The sequence below is a fragment of the Zerene cesonia genome, chromosome 29, assembly GCF_012273895.1.
Source record: "Zerene cesonia ecotype Mississippi chromosome 29, Zerene_cesonia_1.1, whole genome shotgun sequence".
Classification (NCBI taxonomy): Eukaryota; Metazoa; Arthropoda; class Insecta; order Lepidoptera; family Pieridae; genus Zerene; species Zerene cesonia.
The window spans coordinates 5393994-5403833 of NC_052130.1; positions in this window are offsets into that span (position 1 = coordinate 5393994).

The following is a 9840-nucleotide window of genomic DNA, read 5'->3' on the forward strand; positions in this document are numbered from 1 at the left end:
CAGCAGATGTATAGAAAATAAACTGTGATAAATAACTAGCAATAAAAAATTGTTTCCGCCCGGGATCGAACCGGGGACCTTGTGCGTGTGAAGCACACGTGATAACCACTACACTACGGAAACATACAAACGCAATTGAAATTATGATTAATATTCTAATTAACAATTTTGCACACAAATGCGTAGATCTATCGTACTGCTGTAAGTGTCACGCTGACCACACCCTGACTGTCGGCGCTGATAGCAGAAATGAATAAACCTCTATGCACCGTATCTATTTTCATGAATGTAATAAATTATATTATTGCATGTGTATTAATTATAAATATTATTAAGTGATTCTTATTGACTTATTTATTTAGGTATTTATTTATTTATTATTTTGTTATTTTTTGGGGCCTAATTGAAAGCCAGCGCTAGGAGCTCTCCTAGAAAACGCTAAATTAGATACTATTTGGTGTCATCAATGATGTGTCATCATTAAATAAGCGTTTTTTTTTCTTTCTTTGTATCTTTCTTTCTTTACATTATACTTACGCGTTGTTCTAAAACGCTTCATAGAGGTTTTTTAAAAGAGATTCTTTGAATATTGATTTATGTAAGTATGTAGTTACTAGTAAGATATCTGTGCCTTTAATAATTAAAGACTTTTTAACGGATTAAAAACAAATCAAACACAAGTAAATGCTATATCTGTGTCTGTTCTCTTACGATACGTGTACGATACGATTGCGCTTACAGTGATACCAACTTATCCCTATAATTGAAGAAAGGAAAGAAAACTTCAATAGCTTAAGGCATATTTAGCATTAAAATTTAGAAATATACCAATAAAACACAGAACTTGTAGTTATGAACAGTGACAAAATGTTATCGGAGGAAACCCGGATGTTGGACAAAATCGTGTAGGTAGTTTTAAAAAGATTATGAAATTGTATTGTTGTTGATTTGCCCCAACGGGACGAAGTTATCGCCAAGCGATAAAGCCCGTGACATAAATAAATAAAACATAAGGAGGCACATCGTTTCTCGGACTTCTGGCTAGGCTCGCAATGTGAAGATGGTGGCATGATACGCGTCGAATGAGAAAGAGCGAACACCTTACCTGCTTCGTTATTTGCTTTGTCTTCATCCCGTAATATCGGTTTGCCCTCCTCTGTTAAACCTGTTTTGATAAATTATAAGCTATAGCTATTTTTTTCTAGGCCAAATTAAAATGGGTCAACAGGGCTTTATAAAAAAGATAATCATAAAAATCGATTCACCCAGTAAAAAGTTATGAGTTAACAAACACAATAAATACAGTTGAATTAATAAGCACATCTTTTTTTGTCGTCGGCTAAAATAAGTCTCGTGTTAAGTAAATATTTTTGGTATTTTACATATTCAAAATTTACAACGAAATCTTATGTTTATTAATTAACTGGAATGCAATAAAACTTACTTGTTGGATGACTGTATTCAGAAATAGTTAATGACGGTAACACAAAGATCTAAAACAGAGAGGTTCTTATCTGAATTCAAAGTATAATACTATTGAATGTAGTGTTACTGCTTTTTTATGTTTTAGCGGGCAAATGAGCTGTAGGTTCGGAGTTCGGTAGCGCCTCTGGTAATGCTCTGCCCGTTTTTAAGATGTAAGGGATAAGAAAAGTATTGACGACTGATAGAAGGAATTTACTGGGAAGGGTGAGGAAATGGAAATGGGTCACTCACCGTATGGAACACTTCGACTGTCAGTTAATCGTAAATGTTCAAGGAAAACAATGCTTCGGTTTATAATGGTAAAGACTGCATGAAAGAAATATCGATTATAATAAATAATTATAACTAATGTATACTTTAGGCATATCCTATCCTACTAATATTGTAAATACGAAAGTTTGTAAGGATGTGTGTGTGTTTGTTGCTCTTTAACACAAAAACTACTGAAACGGTTGCAATGAAATTTGGTACGTAGATGGACAACTGGAGTTACGTATAGGCAACTTTTTATCCCGATATTCCTACGGGATACGGACAAAAGCGGGTGAAAGCGCGGGGCGCAGCTAGTATATTATATAATCCCTATCAATATTATAAATGTGGAAGTAGCTTTGTCTGTCTTTTCACACATAATCCACTCAACCGGTTTGGATGAAATTTGATACATTGATAGTTTGAGACCTGGGGAAGAATTTAGGATACATTTTATTAGGATGATATAATCATGTCTTGGATAGAAAGCTCAAATCAATATAATTATTTTTAATAAACACTAAACCATCGCCATCAAATTATCAGATCTAGACAAAATTTAAATCGACAAGAGCTTTCAAATATAGAATGATCATCAAAATCGCTTCACCCACCAAAAAGTTATGAGGTAACAACACAAAAAATACATTTGAATTGAGAACTTTCTCTTATTTTTGAAGTTGGTTAAAAAATTAACAGTCGAATTGAGAACCTTCTCTTATTTTTCAAGTTGGTTAAAAAATTAACAGTCGAATTGAGAACCTTCTCTTATTTTTCAAGTTGGTTAAAAAATTAACAGTCGAATTGAGAACCTTATCCTTTTTTAGTGTCATTTAATTAGCAGTAACTGAGTTTGATTTGATAAAATATGATATACACTAACCAAAATGGACACAAAACACGCACAAAACATATTTTCATATAGTTCTTATCATGGCGACTTTACGATGGAATAATATCGGTTTTCAATTAATTTCTCAATTACTTTAGCAATTAAAAATTCAATTAATACACCAAATATTTAAAATATATCCACTCAGGCGTTTGTTTTTATAGAAACTTTTGTCATTAGACTGGTAACTTATAATCACACTTTACACTAATCCTACTATCCTATACTACTAATATTATTAATGCGAAAGTTTGTAAGGATGTGTGTGCGTTTGTTGCTCTTTCACGCAAAAACTACTGAATCGATTGCAATGAAATTTGGTACGTAGACAGCTGGACAACTGGAATAACATAAAGGCAACTTTTTATCCCGATATTCCTACAGGATACGGACTTACGGGGGTGAAACCGCGTTGCGCAGCTAGTATTATAAATGTGAAACTTTGTTTGCATAACGTGCAAAATGTTTGTCCGCCAATCACTCTGAAACTACTCAACGGATTTTGATGAAATTTGATATACAGACAGGGTATGAGCTGACTTGGGTGATAGGATACTTTATAACCCGAAATAATGCTCCCTTGGGATAAAACGGGGCGAAACCGGGACGAGTGTCTAGTTGTACATAAATGAGTTAAATATCATATTTATGTGAGGAGCTAGTAGCTACTCGCAGATTTGTTCAAATAACTAATATTATTGTATTATATTATATTATTGTATAATTATTAATACTTGCCTTAATTAAATAAATAAATGATCCTTAATAATATTATAAATGCAGTGTTTTTGTTTCTTTCATATTCTAATAGTATAATAACGGTTTACACTTTTTGTAAAAATGTATGGCTGATGCCTTTAATATGTAATCTGTGGGATGTAAATTAGATTATTGAACGACGTTTGTATAATTGCATTTATATGTGAAAACTTGTTATTGGCCTTATTTTTTACAAATGTATAATTGTGGGTAAGCTTTCTTTTAATAAAATAAATATATGAATAAAATGTAACATTAAAGTCAGACAATAAAATAATTCAACATTAACTACGAAACGATATTTCGCATTGATGTTGCACTATACAATTTAGATAAGACATCTTTGTTTCCCGTTAAGATGCAGTTAACGGCCGTAAAACCATTAATTCTTGTTAGTTGCTTGTTACCTGAAGGGTGGATGATAAAAGTTTTACGATTCCGAGCCAATTTCTTGATAGAAAACCTATTTTGATATTATGTAACTATAGAATATCTCTTTTTTAACCAACTTAAGAAAGGATTATGAATTTCACGCCAAATCTCTTAAGTGCATGTTTGTTTGTTTGTATGTGTGTATGCATATGCATTGCATTACTCAAAAATTATAAGATTGAAATGCTTTTAATTATGGCGGGTATGCTCCGTATCGCCTAGCGATCAGTGCAAATATCATCATAATCGGTTCAGTAGTTTTTGAGATAATAATGTATTTATCATTTCTTACACGCTCGTCTGGTCTCGAACCCCGACCTCTCAATTTTGAAGTCCGAAGTCCACACCACTGAGCCACCACTGCACTTTTTACAAGCACTGCACTTTTTACAAGCGAGATAGTACAAAAGGATGAAGAAATAAGGTTGGATATAACCCTTTTTCAACTAACTCAAAAAAGGTTATCAATACTTTAAGGTTTACTTGTTTTTACGTTTGTTGCCTCTTAAATGTTTACTGAAATAAAAATAATCATTAGTTGTTGAAGAAGGTTCTTTTTAAGTTATAATTTTATATTATTGTGTCTTATGTATCTCTCTTTTTCCTTCTAATGAACTTTTTACTTTATATTAATAATATAATGAGCAGGGAAGGTCCGGAAGGAAGGCTCTCTTAACACAGGTTATACCTATCAAGGGCCCAGAGTCTTTCAACTAAATAACAAATAGTTAGGGTGAAATAAACCTTTATTTACATATGCACTAGTTAAAACCTTATACTTCTATACTGCCAAATAAATAAGGAATAGGTTAATGTTTATTGTCGGCTTTTATTTCCCGCCACATCAATACAGATCACGTAGTAACCTTTGAAAGGGTCTTTAGTTTATACTCAGTTTCATTCTGAGTTGAATTGATGATATTGTTGCAGGCATAATTGATTTTAAAGGAATGTAAACAGTCTTCAAGTTGAGAAATTTTTTGAAAGAATAGAAAAAAATTCGATCACGGGTAGCCGAGAGGCTAGGCGTTGCTACGGTAAGGCAAGAAACGCGGGTTCGGATCCCGGCCGTGATCGAATTCTTTTCTATTCTTCCAAAAAAATTCTCATTTATAAAGCATTTCAAGTTGTCCAAACTACCTTGATTTGAGACTACACAGGAGACACCAGCTATCAAATAAAAACAAGAATCAAAATCGGTACACCCAGTCGAAAGTTTTGAGGTAACAAATCCTACTATCCTATCCTATCCTATCCTACTCTTACTGTAGCCTATCCTACTTCCTACTATCCTACTAATATTATAAATGCGAAAGGTAATGAGGATGTGTGTATGTTTGTTATTCTTTCACGCAAAAACTTCTGAACCGATTGCAATGAGATTTGGTATGTAGATAAGTTTGTTACGTAGTAGATGGACAACTGGAATAACACATAGGCAACTTTTTATCCCGATATTCCAACGGGATACGGGGACTTACGCGGGTGAAACCGTGGGGCACAGCTAGTCCAAAATAAATGCACTGATACTGAACTGATAACCTCCTCCGTCCTCCTTTATAAAGTCAGTTGAAAAAAGGCTTTATTCTATGTGTGATGGCCTAACTGGTAGTGGTTCAATTTGTGGAGGAGACCAGAAATTGGAGACAGACTGTCATGTGATCATATGACTTCCACGTGGTGTCATTAAAATTTAGTCTAGTTGTGACAATTTGAAGGCGATTTATTAGTCTATACATCTAATAAAATCTATACTATAAAGCTGATGACTATGAACGCTCTAATCTTAGGAACTGCTGGTTCGATTTGAAAAATTCTTTCAGTGTTGGATAGCCCATTTATTGAGGTAGGCTATATATTTACCACGGGCAAAGCCGGGGCGGACTGCTAGTGTTCAATATAGTTATTTGTCTTTGGTGGTTACTGATTCAAATACGTTATTTATGTTTGTTTACTTGCAAAAATAATTGCACTGAAAAAACGAACTAAAACTTATTAAGATATGCAACAAATTTTAATGAAGAAATAGTCCCATTACACTTTTTTATGAAAATACTGAAATATCCTTTCGTAGTTGAATAAAAGCAAGTAAACCACTACCAAGGAACTAGTTAAGGTAAAGCTCTAAGCTAGGTATTAATTAAACTCTGTAGGTAATCCTTATTTAGATACAACGGTAATTAGTTTATATAATATTAAAATAGTAATTACAACTGATCCTCTACCTTGTTGTATATTTGAGATAATTGTATATCTAACTAGCTGGTCGCCCCGGCTTCGCCCGTGGTACCTATTTAGCCATTTTCACTCAGTAAAGTTGCAGCTCTCCTGTGATGAAAGAATTTTTGAAATCGAGCAGGTTTTGCCTTAAAACGTTACAAAAATACAATGTTTGTATATGATATTATAAGGGGTCACAACCCCTAAAGACATAACTGTATACTCACTTAAGGATCGCCGTGCATTCTGAAATTACTGTTATTTAAGGTATGTCTTATAGAAAATCCAATTATAGAATGACTAAACATGTAGGAACTCGATCGCATGGCAGATGGCAGGATTGATGATGAGATGGCAGGATTTTTATGTCTGAAGAGTATTACCATGAGATCTTCCTTTGACTGCGCGGATAAAACCACGGGCGGAAAGATAGTAACTTATATTTTAGACGAATGTAAATCAAAATATGAATATTTAAAAACTTCTTACATCAAATAATCTAAAATCGAAGAAGTGGTTTGGAACTAACAATGTTATCTTTGTCGCATTAATGTAAAAAAACATTATTTTTATTTTTTGGGCCACAATAGAAACTGAATATTTCTATGAACCTATTCCAGTTTATTTATTTATAACACACAATCAACAAACACAATAATATATTATAAAAAATTGTGGTGATTGAATTATCATAATTTATGAAATACACCTAAACTTTGTTTTTTAATAACATATTGTTAGCTATTGTTTACGATATTATTGATATTTTACACGATATTTCTACGACGTAATTTGACATATGATAAGTAGATCCATTACCCACAAAGCAATGTAAAGGAAAAATACAACCAATAAAATCAAAACTTCAATTAATATTCAGCTCAAGGACAATAGTTGCCGCCAACTAATCTTACAGCTGACGGAATTCATTAACAAGCCTTGTCACACGAATTAAAAGATATTACAACCAAATTAATAAGACCCCCAAACGCCCTTTCGTTAATACGCTAATTGGGGAAACATGAATGATTGGCATGCGGCAGAGACCAAGATATATTGGCCATCCACTGTGGTCGTTTCAGCAATTCAAGGGCCCAGTTTCCAACTTCAGTGGTGTTGTAGAAGTCGTCGCGAGCGGACGTGTGTTCGATTTTTGAAAACGAACTTCGTGTTTTGCGCAACTTCGATATTGTTCGAAAGTTGGTTTCTGGGTCTTTGTGTTTGCTTGTACTGGAAAATAATTCGAGGAAACTTTGGTAAGCTGTTTATGGTAGTTGTTTAAATTCGTTTTTTTTTGTACACGATGACGGTTTCTTTTAAATATTCGAAGTGATGAAACAAATAAATAAATAATTGAAGACCAATGAATGAATTCTAAATAAATATTTGCATAATGATATGTATCTCTTTAATTAATTTAATAGACATATATATATAAAGATAGTGGGAATGCACCAGTTTCGATCGCACATATTAGGTAGCAATTTAATGATTATAATAACCAAATAATATTAAATAAGTATAAAAAATTAAATAGATGAGAAAGGGTTAAGAAGTGTTGTCTAATAAATTAATTTATACGAGTTTTCTAAAATAATATGTAGCTATTTAGGTCAGCTTTTACTAGTATAACGATTACACTAGCCCTATATTCAAATAGCCTTTTCGTTTGTTTTACACCATGATAATAATAATAAAATAATAAGAATTCTTTATTTGCCTTCATAAATCATTAAACTACTAACTAGTATGAATGTTGTTAAGGACTGGTGTCTGAAATAGGTCGTAAAAAGACCTGTAGTACAGATTACTAGCCCCTCTCGCGGATACTTTTAGGCACTACTTTTACGAATAGGTATAAAGTAAAAATAAAATTAAGAAAAATAACAAAAATTGAACTAAAGTTTAAAATTTATAATAAAACTCTATTATCAATTTTAGCTTTCAATGCGTGACCAATGTGTGTGTGTGTGCGTGAGTGTGTGTGTCGGAGATAATGTTTATATATTGTGAAATAGAGGATTAGCTTTTTGTTATAATTACTTTTCAGTTCGTTGGTAGTCTGATGTTTTGAAATAATATGTTACAGCAGATTTACAATTAAATTTATTTAGAGTATGTGTTTAAAATTTTATAAATTTGTTTATAAAATAGCCCATGAAACAGAAGAAATTGTGTGAATGAAAACCATTGAATATAGAAGTCGGTTTTGTCTTTTTAGTGTTGACTTATTTATAGATTTTCATCAAAAGCTATTAGAGTATTTTGTTTAATAATAGTTTGCCGTATAAAATATTGCCTAACAGTCAATACGTCTCACTTGTACAACTCGGTAGTAGAGAAACTATGGTAGACCAGCACCGACATTTAGAATAGAGCGCTAAGCTGGCTCAAATTCTATCAGGTGAGTCTGCGCTACCACCCCACGATGTGATGCAATATCCCATTATATTGTATCTCATATACCATGGGTTCTCAACCAATTGACTTGATTCTTGTCGTGTCTGCTATGAAGTCATTTGGTTCCATTTTAGAATTTGAAGTGGTACCCCAGGAACGTCGGCGACCTTTCTTGTGGAAATGATTATTTATTTTCTACTGCATTCACGCTAATATTATAAATGTGAAAGTTTGTAACTGCTGAACGGATTTTGATGAAATTTAGTGTACATACAGAGCTGCTTTTTATTCCGATTAAATGCTTCTTCTTTGGGATATAACAGGAATCGTGATAATTATATTTTTACCTCCTTTCTTTTTTTTTTATAATTATTTACTTTTAAATACAATTGCAGGAGAAAGCTTTATAAAGATAATTTACTAATTGGAGATAAAAATTAACAAAAAAATAAAAAGTAAATTATTATCTTTTGATCAGCTTCATTATATTATTATGTACCGAATATCATAGAGAACCTAAAAGCTGTTTTAGCGTGAAAGAGTAACAAACATAAATTTATACGAATTTACGTTTATAATCCTACCTAGTCTATAATTGACATTTATACATGTTTAAAATAAGCCTAAACATATTTATAAAAGCCTATAATTATACATGAAAATTTCAAGAAGAAAAATATATACAAATATAATACGTGCGGGAAAAGTATAGAGTTACTTTGGTGTATAAATGTTATATAATGAAAAATCATATACAAAATTAAATTAAAAGACAATTCAAGACATTAGTATATTATTCGCATTTGCTAAACTGTTTAAATACTGTTTAGTTTGCTATTTGATCTATCTTCAATATTTTGATTATATCCCAATATTTTAATCCTATTAATATTATAAATGCGAAACTTTGTAAGTATGGATGTATGGATGTTTGTTACTCTTTCACGTAAAAACTACTGAACCAATTGCAATGAAATTTGGTACGTAGACAGCTGGATAACTGGAATAACATATAGGCAACTTTTTATTCCGATATTCCTACGGGATACGGACTTACGCGGGTGAAACCGCGGGGCACAGCTAGTTAACTATAAATTAACTTCTCGTTGATAAATCAACTTCAAACATTATCAAATCAACAGCCAGTGTCAGTGACATTTGAAATAACCGTTTTATTCAAGCTACATTAATCAGATGTCGGCCAGAATCACCTATAAAAGATCTCGTCATCGTAAATCGAAGGATATCTAACAGATTGTCTGGAAACCGAAGATTATGGGCTAACGACGATATTCGGTTATTTTGGACGACAAATCGAAGGAAAATATATTCGAATAATCGACGATTCGGATATTTATTTGTTTACGAAATACAGTTTGAAATAAATTAAAAACATATTG